The sequence below is a fragment of the Hibiscus syriacus genome, unplaced genomic scaffold (assembly GCF_006381635.1).
Source record: "Hibiscus syriacus cultivar Baekdansim isolate YM2019G1 unplaced genomic scaffold, ASM638163v2 tig00000477_pilon, whole genome shotgun sequence".
Taxonomy (NCBI): domain Eukaryota; kingdom Viridiplantae; phylum Streptophyta; class Magnoliopsida; order Malvales; family Malvaceae; genus Hibiscus; species Hibiscus syriacus.
Genome location: NW_024061790.1, coordinates 3,429,613 through 3,450,197, shown reverse-complemented (window position 1 = coordinate 3,450,197; position 20,585 = coordinate 3,429,613). Strand labels below are relative to the sequence as shown.

The following is a 20,585-nucleotide window of genomic DNA, read 5'->3' as shown; positions in this document are numbered from 1 at the left end:
TTGTGGCTTTTGGATTCACTAAGCTATTACGGTCCAGTGTTTTCGAATGGTGGAATTTATCTTGAAAGGCCTATTTATCAATTAGAGACTTGTGTAACTTATGTTTTAATGTTTCTTTGTTAAGGTTATTTTGAAGTATGCGGCTTATTAATTTTAGTGTTAATGAACATCGATTGACATACATATAACATGTCATACATAAATCATCATCTCATTATAAAATTCACATTTGAGAATGTCAAATGGATTAAAAGTCCATTTATGCATTTTCAGTCACTTTTTAAGAACTCGCCTAGTCAGATATATCATTTTTGGCCATTAATAACTCTAGCAAGTGTATTATGCCTTATTAACATAGTGCAAAGCTGGTAAATGATGCAATTGAGGATCCATGTTTTAACTTTGATGTAATATGGAAGCTAAAATTCCCTCCTCGTATCCAAAGTTTTCTTTCAATGACGATCATCAACTGGGTTCCGACCAAGGAGGTTTTGTTATGGATGTGATTTATTTGGATACTTTGATGTGCTGCTGCCCATGGTGTGATTTAGTAACGAAGAGTGACGATAATCTCTTTGTGGCTTTTGGATTCACTAAGCTATTACGGTCCAGTGTTTTCGATTGGTGGAATTTATCTTGAAAGGCCTCTTTATCAATTAGAGACTTGTGTAATTTATTTTTTGTTTCTTTGTTAAGGTTATTTAGAAGTATGTTATTTAGAAGTATGCGGGTTATTAATTTTTGTGTTAATGAACATAGATTGACATACATATAACATGTCATACATAAATCATCATCTCATTATAAAATTCACATTTGAGAATGTCAAATGGATTAAAAGTCCATTTATGCATTTTCAGTCACTTTTTAAGAACTCGCCTAGTCAGATATATCATTTTTGGCCATTAATAACTCTAGCAAGTGTATTATTCCTTATTAACATTGTGCAAAGCTGGTAAATGATGCAATTGAGGGTCCATGTTTTAACTTTGATGTAATATGGAAGCTAAAATTCCCTCCTCGCATCCAAAGTTTTATTTCAATGACTATCATCAACCGGGTTCCGACCAAGGCGATTTTGTTATGGAGATGATTTATTTGGATACTTTGATGTGCTGCTACCCATGGTGTGATTTAGTAACGAAGAGTGACGATAATCTCTTTGTGGCTTTTGGATTCAATAAAGTTTATCTGAGAGGCCCTCTTTATCAATTAGAGACTTGTGTAATTTATGTTTTAATGTTTCTTTGTTAAGGTTATTTAGAAGTATGCGGCTTATTAATTTTAGTGTTAATGAACATAGATTGACATACATATAACATGTTATACATAAATCATCATCTCATTATAAAATTCACATTTGAGAATGTCAAATGGATTAAAAGTCCATTTATGCATTTTCAGTCACTTTTTAAGAACTCACCTAGTCAGATATATCATTTTTGCCCATTAACAACTCTAGCAAATGTACCATGCCTTATTAATTATTTATGACTAGTACAAATTCACAAATACACACAAGCTAAGTTTTAGGCATCTCAAGTCCCATTACATGCTTGAACATCTACTTAAATATGAACATCAACATGCTAACATACCAATTATGCATCACATTGTCTTCTTTTGGATTCAGTACAATATAATGTTTACTAATAAGAAAAGAATGATGAAATCAATGAAGTGTACGCATCTCATTGTCTTATTTTTTATTCTTTTGAACAAGTTTCTTTTTTGAGGGACTTGTTAATGTGCAATACGAAAAATAAGTGAAAGACGTTGTCATTCAAATACTTGAATTCAAATTATGGTGTAATTCTTGAAGAATATGTTGTTTCCATTATAGTTTTTGGTATAAATTCTATCCCTATAGGGTATTCTAATACTTGATTGCGAAGACTGAAAATCTTAATAGGCAAATGAAACATATTCTGAGGATAAACCTACATATACCATGGGAGGGTTAATGTTACCCCAAACTTTTTGGTCCAATGGTATTTTGGTCCCTATTAGTTTAAATTTTATCCAAGCTAAGCCTTGACCTTAATAATTTTTCGATTTAAATACTCAATAGGTCTTTAATTTTTAAGCTAAGCATCCTATCCCTTCTTGGTATTTGATCCTAATTTCGTCTGGAAGCTATAAACAAAACTAATATTTAGGAACTCTAATTCGATTATTTATTATTCTAGATATTTTGATTCTTGGTTGATATTTTGAGATATTTTGAGATATTTTAGGTTTTAATTGAGAAACCCTTTATTATCCGCTGTCTTTTGAGCCATCAATTCCCTTATTAACTACTTCTTGGTCAAAGAAACCAAAATGCTAACCCTCCTATCGAACACTGAATTAATTAAAGCGTCCTCCACATTTGCAGCAAGCCTTGCGAATAACTTGTCAATTATTGCATCTCCAAAATGATTGCAGATCATTGGCTCTATAACAGCTCTGATGGTATTTGCAATATTTTTCCCCATTTGCGTATAAATGTTGAAACCAAAGTCTTTGTTACGGAGCATCTCATTTGTATTTATAGGATCGGCATCCACTTCGAAAACTTGTAGATCAGTAATTTCAAATGATCCTTCCCTCTCCGCAATCTCAGCCACTTCTTTGCAAGGTGTATAAAAAGGAAGGCTGAATGAATCCACATCTCTCTCTTCTACAACTCCCTGCAATTCATAATTAAGTTAGTTTATTGCGTTCAACTAATCATAGAAATAGAGTAAATGGATCATCTGGCACCTGCGCAACCAAATCAAGAATTGATTTAGCAACAAGCTCCCAGCCATAGTCCTTCGTTGGAGGGTCGACATTTTTCCTAGCATAAAGGTTAGCACCATACGGCCTTGGGATATAATTTCTTTGGAGCGCAAGCTTAGAAAATTTGTGAAGTCTTTCTGAAATTGGTCGGCATATGCTTGGAAAACATTGGGAGGACTTGATCTTGCCATGTATACGTTTCCCTTATTGTTCTCTAGCCCAACTGGGAGCTAATGGCAAGATCAAAGTTAAATGAGATTAAAATAGATTCTTTACTAGATCAAAGAGAAGGATTTTGGTCAAGTAACCGACCTGTGTTAGCCGATGAAGCGCATACGAAGAATTGACAAAGTGGAGGCTTCTAGTTGAAAAGAGTCTGTCATAGAAAGAGCCCGCAACTCCTCCTATAAAACACCTTTCTTGCACCATATCTCCTTTCGTTTTCTTCATCCTCTCAATGAAATCAGGAACCGACCTAAACACAGAGTTGAAGTCATTGTCTGGGAGATCATTTAGAAGCACTTCAAACTCTGGAAATTTCAACTCTTCTCGCTTACATATCCCATGGATAGTGACAATAACTTGAGATATAGTGTGGAAGGTGTTAGGTTCTGAAGAGCAACCCAAGTCTGCCACCTTTATACAAGCTGGAGCCATTTCCTTGAACATATCTCTAATGGATTCTTCAAGGATTGGTGTTACCTTTGATATTACTGCTTTCTGCAAGCACAAAGAACTGGTTAGCATATTTTTTCAAAAAGAAAAAAACATCATGTGTTAGTTCTGAAGAGCAACCCAAGTCTGCCACCTTTATACAAGCTGGAGCCATTTCCTTGAACATATCTCTAAGGATCTTCAAGGATTGGTGTTACCTTTGATATTACTGCTTTCTGCAAGCACAAAGAACTGGTTAGCATGATATTTTTTCAAAAGAAAAAAACATCAAATGTAATAACGGACTTGGAAAACTGAATTATTATCATAGCTAATTTCATGATCTGCTGCATTCATGCGAAGAACCTTTGCTTCTGCCATTTTGCTTCCTTAATTTCTTTACAAACTTACGTACTTTACTGTTTTCTGGTGAGTTTTCCTTAACATTCTGCTGTATATATATACATATATGCATGCATGCATGAAACAATGATCATTGTTTAAACGCTGAAACTGTAGGGTTTTTCTCACATGGTTTTGTCATCAATTTTTAATTAGGTTCATTATGGTCAGATAAATTTTCGACATACTTTTGGATGAGCTGTCCAATAAAGACTGAAGCTTCTTTACGAATAAGTTTGTTAACAACAAGAAAATGACGAAATCAATGGTTTAATAATAAGGAAAAGATGTCCGCTAGCTAAAGCAGACAATGTTTGGTAAGCCTGGAAACAAAATGAAGAAATGAAACATTAAAATTGGAAGAAATTAAAACGTGGGATATCTATTTTATTTCTTCATATTTCCATGGTTTTCAGAACTGGTCAGGTTAGCGAACCGATCATGCTACCGGTTCATTGGTTCAACCGGTCGAACCGGTCCGACCGGTCGGAATAACCGGACGACGTCATAATTATTTAAAAATTAAATAAAATTACCAAAAATATTTAATAAAAAATAATTTTTTATATATATAAGTTAAAAACCATAAAATCAAGTGAAACAAAATTATTCAAATTAACTACAACATAATATTTAAGGTAAAACATATTAAATAATAATATAATTACATACTATAATTAAAAATAAATTTGGTGCTAAAAAAATCATAACAAAATGATATTGTTTGGTTTAATTTTTTTTATAAAAACGATCTCACATGGCTAAGAAACATAGAAGAGCATCCCAAATGTCCAAAGAGTAAAAATATGAGAACAAAACAATCCCACATGGCTAAAAAACATAGAAGAGCATCCCAACTAACTTCTATAAATAATAGAGGTAATTTGGCATTCAAAATCATGAAGCCTTTTGGTTAGCATTGAATGAAATATTCTTTCACTTCAATCGAGCTTCTTATTGTTTTTTTGAGTTCAAGCCTTTTCGAGTTCAAGATTCAATATTATATTTCGAGTTTGAGTTGAACTTGATAATTTTTAGCTTTTGAGTTTGAGTCAAGTTGAGCTTACTTTTAAAGTTTTCAAGTTCTAGTCGAGCTCAGCAATACTCGAGTTCGAGTTGGCTTGTTTAACAAACGAGGTCGTTTGGTTTAATTTTTTTTTTAAATAACAAAATTGGCAGTTTTTCCTGGTTTTTAGCCGGTCCAGTTCAAATGGTTCAGCGGTTCCGGCCGGTTCACTAGTAGCGGTTCAACCGGTGTAGATTGAATCAGACTAGACAGTGGTTCCCGGTTGAACCGGCCGGTCCGGTATGATTTCCAAAACATTGAATATTTCTTTAATACCAAATCAACCCCATTCCCCAAATAAATTCATTTTCTTAATTAATTACGCACGTGGAGCCTTGGTGAACTATGAAAAAGTAAATTAAAATAATATAGGGTAAAATATAGTATTTTTTCACTAAACTATGTCTAAGTTTATCTTGTTGCCGCCAACTATGAAAATTTATATTGTGATCACTCATGTCAATTCATTATCACTTTGCCCCTTTTATTATTATTCATCATATCTTATGTTTTTCATCAGTGGCCTCGCATTTCTTAAGTCGCTCCTTCTCAGCCCTCCTTGACGTCGTATTGTTTTTTAGGTCCCCTCTTCACTTTAGGTGTCAAACAAAACTGCAAGGGGCATAATCTTATGTTCATGATACTTTAATTTCAATCCTGCTATTATTAATGTATTCTTGAAGCATTCTAGGACATAGTTTAAGGAACAGATAAAAACCTAATTATGATGCATTTTCCACAACATTCCCAATGGTATGAGAACTATATGCTCATAAGCATAGAAATTCTAAACTTCTGAGGTGACAACTACATTTATTAACCCTCAGGCCACTGTCGTTTAAAACTAGTTATCAATTAGAGACTTTGTAATTTATGTTTTAACGTTTCTTTGTTAAGGTTATTTGGAAGTCTGCGGCTTATTAATTTTAGTGTTAATGAACATAGATTTACATACATAAACATCATACATAAATCATCATCTCATTATAAATTCACATTTGAGAATGTCAAATGGATTAAAGTCCATTTATGCATTTTCAGTCACTTTTTAAGAACTCGCCTAGTCAGATATCATTTTTGCCCTTAACAACTCTAGCCATGCCTTATAATTTTTATGACTAGTACAATCACAAATACAAACAGCTAAGTTTTAGGCATCTCAAGTCCATTACATGCTTGAACATCTACTTAATATGAACATCAACATACCAATTAGCATCACATTGTCTTCTTTGGATTCGGTACAATATAATGTTTACTAAGAAGAAAGAATGATGAAATCCAATGAAGTGTACGCATCTCATTGTCTTATTTTATATTCTTTTGAACAAGTTTCTTTTTTAGGGACTTGTTAATGTGCAATACGAAAAATAAGTGAAAGACGTTGTCATTCAAATACTTGAATTCAAATTATGGTGTAATTCTTGAAGAATATGTTGTTTCCATTGTAGTTTTTGGTATAAATTCTATCCCTACAGGGTATTCTAATATTGATTGCGAAGACTGAAAATCTTAATAGGCAAATGAAACATATTCTGAGGATAACCTACATATACCATGGGAGGGTTACTGTTACCCCAAACTTTTTAGTCCAATGGTATTTTGGTCCCTATTAGTTTAAATTTATCCAAGCTAAGCCTTAAACCTTAATAATTTTTCGATTTAAATACTCAATAGGCCCTTAATTTTTAAGCTAAAACATCCTATCCCTTCTTGTATTTGATCTAATTTCGTCAGGAAGCTATAAACAAAACTAATATTAGGAACTCTAATTCGATTATTCTTATTCTAGATATTTTGATTCTTGGTTGATATTTTGAGATATTTTAGGTTTTAAGTTCTCAAGTTGCAACCAGCCGAAATAACTTATACACAAATCAAAACTTACAAAGGTAATGCATGACTGATAAATGTGAGTATAAAGAGTACAAACCAGTGAATATAATTAAAGAATAAAAATAATAAAGCTTGGATACATCATTGTACGGCATATTGAGAGTGGGAAATGTTGAAATGGTATATAAGGTCTAGTTGTTTCAGAAGTCCATTCATAATTGATTTGCAGTCATTTATTAATTCATTTGATATATTATAAAGAGAGAACAATACAACATCCAACCACACATAAAACTTGAACATATTCAAAAGTTTTAATTGAGAAACCCCTTATTATCCGCTGTCTTTTGAGCCATCAATTCCCTTATTAACTACTTCTTGGTCAAAGAAACCAAAATGCTAACCCTCCTATCGAACACTGAATTAATTAAAGCGTCCTCCACATTTTCAGCAAGCCTTGCGAATAACTTGTCAATTATTGCATCTCCAAAATGATTGCAGATCATTGGCTCTATAACAGCTCTGATGGTATTTGCAATATTTTCCCCATTTGCGTATAAATGTTGAAACCAAAGTCTTTGTTACGGAGCATCTCATTTGTATTTATAGGATCGGCATCCACTTCGAAAACTTGTAGATCAGTAATTTCAAATGATCCTTCCCTCTCCGCAATCTCAGCCACTTCTTCTTTGCAAGGTGTATAAAAAGGAAGGTTGAATGAATCCACATCTCTCTCTTCTACAACTCCCTGCAATTCATAATTAAGTTAGTTTATTGCGTTCAACTAATCATAGAAATAGAGTAAATGGATCATCTGGCACCTGCGCAACCAAATCAAGAAGTGATTTAGCAACAAGTTCCCAGCCATAGGCTTCGTTGGAGGGGTCGACATTTTTCCTAGCCATAAAGGTTAGCACCATACGGCCTTGGGATATAATTTCTTTGGAGCGCAAGCTTAGAATTTTGTGAAGTCTTTCTGAAATTGGTCGGCATATGCTTGGAAAACATTGGGAGGACTTGATCTTGCCATGTATACGTTTCCCTTATTGTTCTCTAGCCCAACTGGGAGCTAATGACAAGATCAAAGCTAAATGAGATTAAAATAGATTCTTTACTAGATCAAAGAGAAGGATTTTGGTCAAGTGACCGACCTGTGTTAGCCAATGAAGCGCGTACGAAGAATTGACAAAGTGGAGGCTTCTAGTTGCAAAGAGTCTGCCATAGAAAGAGCTCACAACTCCTCCTATAAAACACCTTTCTTGCACCATATCTCCTTTCGTTTTCTTCATCCTCTCAATGAAATTAGGAACTGACGCCAGACAGAATAGTGATTATCCTGTAGGCTAGCTCCGACAGACGATTCACAAGAGAAAATTCTCCCAAAAACCAGAGAAAAAGTCTCTAGGGTTTAATAAAATATTATAAAATCAAAACTATCAAAAAGCAGTCCACAAACCGGACTGTTATAGCAAAAAATCGTCTTTATTCGAATTTTGCCAAAAATAGCAAAATCCCGAAAATCACTCTAAATTGAAATTCGAAATAAAATAAGCAATCTCCCAAAAATCCTGCCTAAATCGGATTTAAATTGACTTCCTAATTAACAATCGAAATATTACCATAAATAGTAAAAAATAACTAAATCTAGTGATTCGGAGGGGGAAACGGCAGAATTTGAGGTTGAAAAAAAGGCCACATGGAGCGTAGCTCAATCTGGAGAGCGTGCGCGTCGAAAAGAGCTTTCCGGATTGGGGTCTTATGCGCGATTCTGACACCTGTAGCCAAAGTTATGGCCAAAAGACTGAAACATACTCAAAACGACCCAATGAGGAACATGTCACAATCAATTCCCGCCTTTGCGCTGATCTGCCAACTCATGGTATCTCAGCGCCATCAACGTGCAATCTGACAGCTCAGCATCATCTGTCTCGGATCCCCCTGCATCAGGAACCGACATAAACATAGAGTTGAAGTCATTTTTTTTATAGGAATGATGATTTATTAAAATCAAGAGACGAAGAACAACTTATGAGCCTCATTAAAAACCTCCCTAATCTAATCGGAGGAAGAGAGTGCTACATAAGAACAATACAAAGAAAATACCAATATCGAAAGTCAGGCTTACAGAGACAACAAAAGCGAATAGAGACAATTCCAATGGAAAACATTGCAACCGACCGAACAAAGCAAGAACTACAACCAACTAAAGATACATATCAAATCCATCCGAAGAGGCAACGTTGACTACATCAGCTCAAACAGAGACAGCACACTTTGATGATCGTGAGAAACAATTTCAATTTCCTAAATGCCAATGGAAGCCAACAAACCTAGGGTCCTGATTGCTTTCCCTACCAGCTAAATCACTGAAAGCGACAATTCCTCATGAAATATTTGCCTGTGATCTTGATCCGTTTGTAAATCCAGATTTAGCATTGCACCACTATGAGCAGGAAAAACATTAGAGCTTGAGGAGCCATGAAAGATGCCAGAAGAGAAACCAACTGGAACGAATAACAGAAGGTCATTTCTAACACTTCGAACTTGAATAAGATACGGGTTTATGCTGTTGGAGAATTCCTCCGTTTGCGGAACACTCAGCTTATCTCATAGGCTTTGCTATGCCACATGCGATTCAGCTCTAAACTTGTTCATATCCATGACTAAGATGACACTTGCACCTTGATTTAACTAAGATTCTGTGGATTATCCTATCCAAGAACCACAAGCAACACCAGATCAGCTTCCAGCAGGAAAATGACACAATTCAACGAGTTTAATATTCCATTCCCAAGTTCGATGATCACTTTTGAATGAAATGCTTAAGGCCTCCACTTTGCACTGCCTCGGGAACTTTGAGAAGTCTTCATGGTTACCCTCCAAAGCTGTGCACGGCACCCCCCACAATGTCCCCTTGCGCCCCACTAACCTCATCCAATAAATTATGAAAACCAAACAAATGGCACAATGTAAAATGCGTTGGTTTCCCACTACACAATGCTTTGGATTTCAAAATTCCACCTCCAAAATGACCACAACATCCACAACGATCCCCTAAAGCTCACGCACCCACTCCCATGTGCGCCCTACTCACCACCTCCAAGACATTGGAACTAGTTGGACAGAAAAGTGGGCATAACCACCAAAACACTATGACTGGAGACCAACAACCAAAGCCCCACTAAAATGAAAAAACCTTGCTTAAACTGCCCTCCATAGCTCAATGTTTGGAGAATAAACACCAAAGCCCCCTAATATTATTAAAAACTAGAAAGTGACCGTTAAAGATGCTCGACCAAAGCCATTCAAAATATGGCCAGAAAACCAATGAGACTTGTCAGAAGAGGAGAGCAGAAGTGCGCGTATAAATATAAAACTAAATAACTAAAGTTGATCATCTCCTAGACCCTCCAATATCACGACCAACCAAACCTTACCACTTGCCAATACAAAAATTTAAAAGCTGGCCAATAAGACAGAACCTAACTTAGTGCTTCCGAGATGGAACGATAACTAACAAATACACACATGGGAAACAAAAACGCACATCACGCACAATTGATTAAAAAATGGCACACCACCCCACCTGAAAACCCCCGAGCACCAAACTATCAGCCTCCGAAGCAAAGCACGAGCCACTCATAACGAGGATGCTAAATGACTAACACTCTTTAAACAAACTTATTTCTCCCGAGACCTAAACCCGTAAAACTCAAAATAAAAACACATATAACCCCTAAAAACCAACTCCAGGACCTCTAAAAAAACTACAACACAATCTTCAAGCGAAAGCAACCAAATAAAATTCTTAAACCCATACCACCCCTTCTAAAATTCACTATAGACGACTTTCACTTCCTAGAAAAAAAAATTGAAAATATCCCGAAACTAAACCCCCACTACAAAGCAAAACAAAACAACAAAAAACCCTATAGCTAATCTTCTCCAGGACCTCCCTCAAACATCAAATACAACAGAACAAATATGCCTGCACTACACCTCCCTCCCTACTCTCAACACAATTCTAACGACACTAACTCCTCAAGAACCTTCCTATCATGTCCAGCAAACGTAGTACCAAGCATCTTCGCTACTGACAAAGTCTCCTCCGCTTCAGCAAACGCAGCATCCCCTTTTTCTTCAAGTCCGAATCTGAAATAGATCTACCTGATAATTCACTAGCTTCAAGATCAAACTTCTTCAACTTGGAATTCTTCAACGCTCGATCTCTTCGATTCCTCTCCGCTTTCGAAAGGACAGAGTCCTGGATATCCATCATAAAACCAAATTTTTGCACCTTCTTTTTATTCCTAGAGACCATTTCTGGCTCACATGACACATCTTCTAAGACTCCCCCAATACTCTCTTTAATAGGGATATTCGATTTACTAACGTCACCTAATTCCAAAAAGTTAACAGGACCCAAAACTAAATCGACACTCTTCCCACCTGAATCCAACCTAAAATCTTTATGAGAATCCAATAAAGTTTCAGTCTTTAATCTCATCCTTGAAGGAAGCTCTATCTCTGGCGAAACTACATCAGAAACGCCCACCAAGACTCTATCCTCCAACTTTGAAATCCCATCTACAATAGGACTAGTCTCTTTTGACTCTACACCCAAAGTATCAACCCCAACAATATCCAAACTTTGCAACCCCACGTGATTGCAATGATCTGAAATTTGAAAGCCAGCATTCTGACCGCCATCCTCGACACCACACTCGACCTCAATCGGTTTCCCAAAACTAGAGCATGCGACATCACAAGGGATGCCAACAGAATGAGACCCTATCAAGCCGTCAGAACTTCCCGACTCAGAAGCCACCGATAAATCATCTTTAACCGGTGAACCGCATGTAATATTAGCCCCAACCTCAACCTTGTCCTTCTCAACCTCAATCTTTGATTTCTTCAGAATTTCAGATTGTGACAGATATCCTAATGAATTGTCCACCATCCTAACTTCAAGGACACGAACAGAAAACTTTTTATTTTCCACCACTACATCTACAACTTCATCAATCCGAGCTTCCGAAGAAGTAGAAATCAACATATTAACTTTTTCACAATCTAAATGATGGCTAACATTATCTCCAAACGCCTCAAATCTACCCCACAAGCCAACTAATCACTTCAGAGTGACAGCATTCCACCAATGCAACGGTAATCCCTCTATCTCTAACCACACAACTCTCTCCTTTTGGCAAAAAGACTCTGTCCAAAGAATAACATCCACGAAAATCTCCTTCAAGTAAGACCACCGAAGGTCTTCAAACATGACAAAAAGATCTTCATCCTCGATGGAGAGCAGAAAAGAGTTCCCACGAAGTCTTTTTACTTTGATATCCCCTAAACCCCAGTTATATAGTCTATCAACAATACTCCCAACACTACAAACACCAGCCATAACACCCACCAAACATCTCTTCAACTTTCTTACTTCTTCCTCATCCACATGCCCCTCAACTTCCTTTCAGGAAGCACACATTAGGCTAGCCTCCTTCGTTTGAGCAATACCAGTTGCTAAAGGATTTGCAGTTTTACCTTTCCATGACATCTTACACTGCACACATTTAACCTTCGAAGCCTTCAAAGAATACTTAGCAAAACTCACGGAGATGCTACTACCATACACCATAAGACCATTCAAACGTTCCTTAACACTATTGTCTTCTACCATGTTGCCAACTTTTACGAAACCAAACCTAGAACCTGCTCGACTCCTCTTTGACGGAAGATACACACTCAGAACCTCACCATAACGACCCATAATTTGCCATAACCCTTTCCAATGAATGGAGTTTGGTAAGTTATCCACAAACAAAGAAACAAAATCCGACAGAGAACCTGAACCATCGTCGGCCCGTCTCGATTCATCCATAGAAGATGATGTTTCTTAACCTATAAGCTTTTTTTTTAATCTTTTCTTTCTTTATGCTTCCCAGAGTGAAGTGGAGTACATACACAGAGTTGAAGTCATCGTCTGGGAGATCATTTAGAAGCACTTCAAACTCTGGAAATTTCAACTCTTCTCGCTTACATATCCCATGGATAGTGTCAATAACTTGAGATATAGTGTGGAAGGTGTTAGGTCTGAAGAGCAACCCAAGTCTTCCACCTTTATACAAGCTGGAGCCATTTCCTTGAACATATCTATAATGGATTCTTCAATGATTGGTGTTACCTTTGATATTACTGCTTTCTGCAAGCACAAAGAACTGGTTAGCATGATATTTTTTCAAAAAGAAAAAAACATCATAATGTAATAACGGACTTGGAAAACTGAATTATTAGCATAGCTAATTTCATGATCTGCTGCATTCATGCGAAGAACCTTTGCTTCTGCCATTTTGCTTCCTTAATTTCTTTACAAACTTACGTACTTTACTGTTTTCTGGTGAGTTTTCCTTAACATTCTGTTGTATATATATACATATATGCATGCATGCATGAAACAATGATCATTGTTTAAACGCTGAAACTGTAGGGTTTTTCCCACATGGTTTTGTCATCAATTTTTAATTAGGTTCATTATGGTCAGATAAAATATTTCGACATACTTTGGAATGAGCTGTCCAATAAAGTCTGAGTCAAGCTTCTTTACGAATAAGTTTGTTAACAACAAGAAAATGACGAAATCAATGGTTTAATAATAAGGAAAAGATGTCCGCTAGCTAAAGCCAATACAACAAAAGTGTTATGTAGTAGCGATTTTAGCAGCGTTTTCAGGATAAACGCCACAAAATTTAAGCATGTAGCGGCGTTTACAATCCAAACACCACAAAAAGATACTTTAGCGGCGTTTCTTCGACAAACGCGTAATTTAATAGAAATATAGCGGCGCTTATAGCTAAAATATTGGAACAGAGTTGTTTATAGCGGCGTTTGTGCAAAAACCGCCGCAATAGAGTTGTAATTTAGAGGCGTTTTTAAACAAATGCCACAATAGAGTTGTAATTTAGCGGTGTTTTTAAATAAACACTGCAACAGGGTTGTTTATAATGGCCTTTGTCCAACAAACGACGCTATAGAGAAGTAATTTAGCGGCGTTTATCAAACAAACGTCGCAATAGGATTTTTTATAGCGGCATTTGTGCAAAAAATGCCGCAATAGAGTAATAATTTAGCGGCGTTTGTACGCCGTAATATATTTGTTTATAGCGGCATTTTTTTAAAAACGCAACAAAAACATTTACTACGATGGAGTTGTTTTAAAAAACGCCACTAAAGGGTCAATATATGCTCCACCTTTCTCTACTGCTCAATCCTTAAAATCATTTCAACTCTCCTTCCTTAAAAGGGATTTCTCTGGTACAACAACGGCCCTCACACGATTCCAGGCGACGTCGTCTTCTGTCTGGCGACCAAATCGGCCCTCCCACCGGTGAACAGTTATCTCACGATTGCACGGTTTGATCCCTGCTCTCACTACTGATCTTTATCATTTATTTTTTGTTGGTATTCTAAAAATGGGGAAAACCCATAAAGTTAACGTAATGGAGAAAAATAATAGCTTTCGAATAGGAAAATAATATCTATACATATTGTTTCACTGGTTTACTGGTAATTGGGAGCAGTGTTTTTATGCTTTCGAATAGAAGAATAATAACTTTTGAAAATCTGAACAAATGGTTGTGGTACAAAGAGTAGGTGTTGCATTCAGTAAGAGAAATTATTGTCGGAATGTCCACGTGGCGTCTTTGCTCTGATGATGGATCAAATTATCGTTGGGAGGCTATCAGTCCGAACTTGCCGTCGAAACTCGATGATGACCCGAAAGGCCCTCCTATTGCAAAACACCCCCATGTCTGATCTCCTAATTGAATGTAATAATTAATCGCTGAAAGTTCGTGGCGCTATAATTTTTTTTACTCTAAAATTTCATAGATCGCACGCATGTAGGATGTTCAAAGCTTAATGAGAACGATGATAGAGGAGTGGATAAATACCTGATGTTTAGAACCAAATTTGGTAACTCTGTGGCGTTGAAAGAATCTTCAATTACAAAAGAAACATCTATCCTTAATGAAGACGATGTTGCCTCTACTGTTACTCCAAGTAAACCTTTATATCATCTATTTAAATTTTTGTTAATGTTTGATTCTGTTTCCAAGCCACCTCTAATCAAGTTTCATATTTTAGGTGGAAGGTCGTTATCTGTTTCATGTGAAGCACTGAAGAGCGCAAGGAGTCTTCTTGGTGAACCGGAGGTAGGGGATTTATTTGGTGAAATGGATGAAGAGTTTCTCCATATAGAGTTTTCACGGAGGAAAAACTTAATGATGCGTCGTCAAACAAGGAAAACAACTTTCTTACGTCCTTTCCCCATGAAGGAGCAATGAAGACTAAATTCTAGTGAACAATATGGTGAAGACTGTTTATGCATAACTTTAATGTTTCTAAATTTTAATGTATTTTGTTGTTAAGTAATTGTATGCATAACGTGTGTCTTAATTAAAATATATTGTTGTTGTTAATTACATTAAGCTATATGATAGTAAATTAAGTTTATGTAGAGAAGAAATGAAATATTTAAAATCAATTAATCTTATATAAATAAAGGTAATTAGTGGCGTTTGTATAAAAAACGCTGCCATAGACCTAACTTTTTGTGGCCTTTGTATAAAAAACTGTCGTAATAGGTTCATCCATAATGGTGTTTTTCCAAAAAATACCATTACAAGGATAATGATTTAGCGGCGTTTTCAACAAATGCCGATATGGATAGTACTTTAGCGGTGTTTTTATACAAATGCCGCAATAGATTTAATCTATAGTGGCATTTTTTAGAAAACGCAGCAATATAATAGAACTTTAGCGACATTTTTATGAAAATGCTGCTATATAGGTTTACGTTAGTGGCGATTTTTAAACAAACGCCGCTATATATTTGTACAGTAGTGGCGTTTTTTAAGTAAACGCAACGATAGATTACAACTATAACAGCGTTTGGATTACAACTGTCGCAACGTTATATAAAAACCCTAAATTTTACGACTGAACCCTAGCCCTATTCTGTTCATCGTATTATTCCCCAATCAGTTGCTCAGTTTCCTCCATCAATTCCCTTGTTAAGTTCCATTACCATCAACTCCCTCACATCGGTTTTCCACCATCGGCGACAGTCACAAAGGTAAGAATATCTTCCTCCACCATCGACCTTTTCGCTCTTATTTTTCTTTATTTCTCCGCGTTATAAATGAGATAAGGTAAATGTGTTGTCTTCCTTTGGTTTGATTTCTTCGCAGCATTTCGTTATGATTCATTTTGATAGCACTTAATTTCTATTCCGAATTTCTGCTAATTTCTTCATTTTGATTCAATGGACATTGTTCCTTTAATGAATTTTTAGAACCCATGTCCCGAAATGTTGATTAATTTTTTTTAAATGAAGCACCGTGCACACTGGGTCTTTGTATTTTTTGCAATTTGTCCATTGTTTAAAATATTTTCTGCAATTCATCTTTATTGCAGAGGAATTGCTCTACATTGCCACTGAAGAGTTTGGTAAAATCACTGTTAATCAGGGCTGGATATTCTTCAAGGTTAACATTCATTATCACTCTGCCTTTTTCCGTTTTTTTTTTTTTTTGTACATTTATATGTGTTTTGAGTAAAATGTGTTTTACTAGTATCTTTCTATCTTCATGTATACATATGGTCAGGATCAAACTTTGAACTTTCTTGTGTATGTTATTGTTATTCTTTCTCTAATAAGCAAAAAGTTACGAAGCTTAATGAGGTTACAACTTTCATTGAGACAACACCAAAAATAAAATACAAACAAACCTTTCCATATCATAATCAACCATTCGACCAAAATCCGACTTAAATTTGCAAAATCCGACTTAAAATTTCAAAATCCTTTAGTCATACGAGGAAATAAAGCAGTTGACATTACCAACACCGACTCTAAGAAATTAAAGAATTGAAGTTGTGGTCATGGTCAAGGAGAAATCATAAAGTTAGCATTCTATCTCCCTCTCTCCAAATTAATTTCAAAGAAGGAAAAAAGGGTAAATTATTAGGGAGACAAGTACCATATATAACTGTATGAACTAAGCTGTTATTAAACCTCAGGATTCCCCCTTTTCTGAATTTCGTCTCTGAATAGCTATTTGTCTTGGCCAAACATGAATAGGAACCTGCAAAGTTATAACTTGAATATGTTTAGGTCTGTTTCTGTGTCAACCTTGCAAGAAACTAAATTGGCTGATGAGTGTTTAATCTACAGTTCCACCCTGATAACAGCTATTAGCAGCTACTCTGCCCTGCAACGGCCAACTTCAGTTAGAAACATACATTTCTTGGAATTATTCATAACTTTGACTCCTCTTCTGTCCGATGGAAAATAGCCAAATCAACAAGGGAAAAACATACAATAAGCAAGACATTTGAGCAAGTAGACAAGTCTGAATTTCACCAAGGCCTCACAACAACTTTATGCAATAATTCTTTTTTTTTCTTCTTAACATCAAGTAAATACCTTTGATACAATAGAGACATGATCACGAACTGCTGCTCTCCCCCTAGAACTACGTAGTCTTCTATCCTGTGGCAGGAGAAACAAAATATGATCAGAAGTCCTAGAAACAATTGAAAATTTCATCATGTTCACATGTATGACATGAATACACTCAACTACACATGAGAAACTTGAAGGGAAAGAGGGAAAGAAGAAGGAAAAACTAAAAGAATAACAATAACATAAATCACTGAACCTGCTATATGAATGTAAACTAATAAGTAATTCTAATTTCCAAATGTAGAAAAAATAGGCATCTCTCTCTTTTTTAATGACATTTAAAAGTTAATATCATGGCGACAAAGTGGAAAATCAAAATCACTCTTTTCTTTTCTCCTTTTTCTAATGAGATGCAATGGTCGGGATTCCAATGCCACAACTAGCCAAGGCCGTAGGGTCCCACTGCGTAATATATATAAAAATAAGGCTGATTTCAACAGTGCAGAAAAGGCCAAATACCAACGACACCCCCATTATCTTCCCCCTTTAATGCTATTTCTTTAGTGATTAATTAGCCTTATTAATCTAATTCAATCAGAGTAGTTAGTATCATTAATAATAAACGTAATATTAAAAATATCTTGCACATCCATTTTGTTTTACTTCTTGTAGTAGTTTATCTCCCCCTACATGCATGTAGTTTTCTACTTCTATATACGCATTATTAGAAAACCTTATCACTTTGCTTTGCATGCATGACACTAACTAATAGAATAAGTAGTACATGATTTATTACATGCATATAATAATTAATTTAAAGATTTAGATATAGTTAACAGTGAAGAAAATGGTGGGTGGTGGGGTTGGAATCTAATTCCCTATCTCTGTTAACCAAAACGTTACCCCCTCATAGTTTCACATGCCACTCTGACACCAATAAGATTCTTCACTGCAACTTCATTGATATTAGGAAATCTTAGTATACGTAGATACTGTTTAATGAATTCCTCGAAATCTTACGGAGCTTATTGAAAACATGGTCAATATGTTGATGATAAGTAACATAGTATTACTCTTATGAAAATATTAATATGCAAATATTAGGAGTGATTAGTTCTATACTATGCAAATATTATTATGCACTAAATCTGATAGTTTAATGCTTCTGTTTAGGTTCTAAATTTATCTATAATATTAGCAATTAACATTTGAAATTGAAACTCCAGAAATACGAAATGGATAAAAGTTGGATGGATTTCTCAAGGGTAAGCGTCGAATATCGAAATGGAGTCGAAAACTTTCTAAATTTAGCTTTTTTGAATGCAAGCCAAGAGAATATGATTCTTTGCCCTTGTAAGAATTGTGTGAACATTAATTCTCACATTCGTGAAGTTGTGTACGAGCATCTAGTTGTTTTTGGATTTGTTCGGGGTATAGAAAATGGATCTTTCATGGAGACTTTGTATCAGATAGATCTGCATCCACGAGTTATTCGACTTATCATGCTCCTTCTCACCATCCAACTTTTAGAGAAGGGATGTTACGAGATGCATTTAATATGCACACTCATCAGCCGTATGTTACAAAAAATTATTGTCATAATGATGTTAATGATTTCACTAAGATGGGAAGAATTGAAAGTGATGAAGAGCCAAATGGAGAAGCAACAAAGTTTTACAAGTTGCTGAATGAAATGAATGAACAACTTTATGAGGGATCAAAGTTTTCAAAGCTTTCTTTATGCATTCGTCTTTTCCACTTAAAATGCATGGGAGGTTGGACTGGTAACTCCTTTACGCAATTGTTGGAGTTACTAGGAGAAGTGTTTCCTTTTGCAAAATTCCCTAAATCATGAAAATATATGAAGAAAATGATAAAAGATTTGGGTCTTGGATATGACAAAATTAATAGTTGTCCGAATGATTGTATGTTGTATTGGGGTGATCGAAAAAATCAGGACTATTGTCATGTATGCGGAAAATCTCAATGGATGATTAGAGAGGCAGAAAATGTTACTGAGGATGAAGCTCAAGCACGATCAAGAAAGAAACCGGTCAAGCGTCTACGATATTTTCCTCTCATACCAAGGCTACAAAGATTGTTTATGTCCTCCAAGACTGCTGAGTCTATGAGGTGGCATCATGAAGGCAGAACCGATGATGGATTATTACGGCATCCTGTGGATTCTTTAGCTTGGAAGTCATTTGACAACAAGTATCCAAGTTTTGTGAGATATCCTCAAAATGTCAGGCTCAGTCTTGCAACTGATGGGTTTAATCCATTCAAAATCATGAGTACTTCGTATAGTACTTGGCCTGTTGTACTTGTTCCATACAATTTACCTCCCTGAATTTGCATGAAATAATCATCTTTCATCTTATCCATGATAATCCTCGGCGAGAAAGGCCCCGGAAATAATATTGATATTTACATGCAGCCGCTAATTGCAGGTTGAAACAGTTATGGGAAGGGGTCGAAACGTACGATGTGTTGATAAATGAGAACTTTAATTTATGCACGACTTTATTATGGTCAATTAACGATTTTCCTGCGTATGAAAATTTATCTGGTTGGACTACCAAAGGTCGTTATGCTTGTCCTTGTTGTGCTATACAAACATGTTCGAAGTGGTTGGTTAATGGAAAGAAGTTCTCTTATATGGGACATCGTCAGTGGTTACCTGATAATCATAGATTTAAATGTCAAAAGAATATGTTTTATGGTGATGAAGAGTTTCAAAATGCTCCTGACCAAACAACCGGCTCTAAAATATTCAAAATGTTGAAAAATATCAATTTTACTTATGGAAAGATGAATCATGCAAGTAGTACACGATCAAAGAAAAAGGCAAAGCAGGTTAATGAAGAGGTTAAAGTTGACGAACAAATTGATGATGAGTCTGGTGAAGAGGCTGATCCAAATGAGGTAGGCTTGTGGAAAAAGAGGAGTATATTCTTCGAGTTGCCTTATTGGAAAAAGTAGATTTGGACACATAATCTTGATATAATGCATATTGAGAAGAATGTTTGTGAGAATATTATCGGGACCATTCTGAATGATGGCAGAAAATCTTAAGATAATCTTAAGAGTCGACTTGACTTAGTGGACATTGGATTTGGCATGATCTTCATCCGCAATTACATCCGAATGTAAGATATTTCTTGCCACCTTCTATTTTTTCTCTTTCGAAGAAAGAAAAAGAAGTGTTTTGCACGGTGTTGAAGGATATAAAGGTCCCAGATGGGTATGCATCAAACATTTCTCGATGTGTCAGTGTTAAAGATCGAATACTTTAAGGTTTAAAGTCACATGATTATCACATATTAATGCAAGATTTACTGTTAGTAGTTGTTCGCGGTTGCATGCCCAATAAGGTGATGTCTTGTATCATTGAAC

The 20,585-nt window shown here is 35.7% G+C and overlaps 2 pseudogenes; both read right to left on the bottom strand.

Moving 5' to 3' along the window:
• Positions 1–2,243: 2,243 nt before the first annotated feature.
• On the bottom strand, positions 2,244–3,798 carry LOC120206443 (annotated as a pseudogene).
• A 3,261-nt stretch (positions 3,799–7,059) lies between these two features.
• Positions 7,060–13,107, bottom strand: LOC120206426 (annotated as a pseudogene).
• Positions 13,108–20,585: the final 7,478 nt, after the last annotated feature.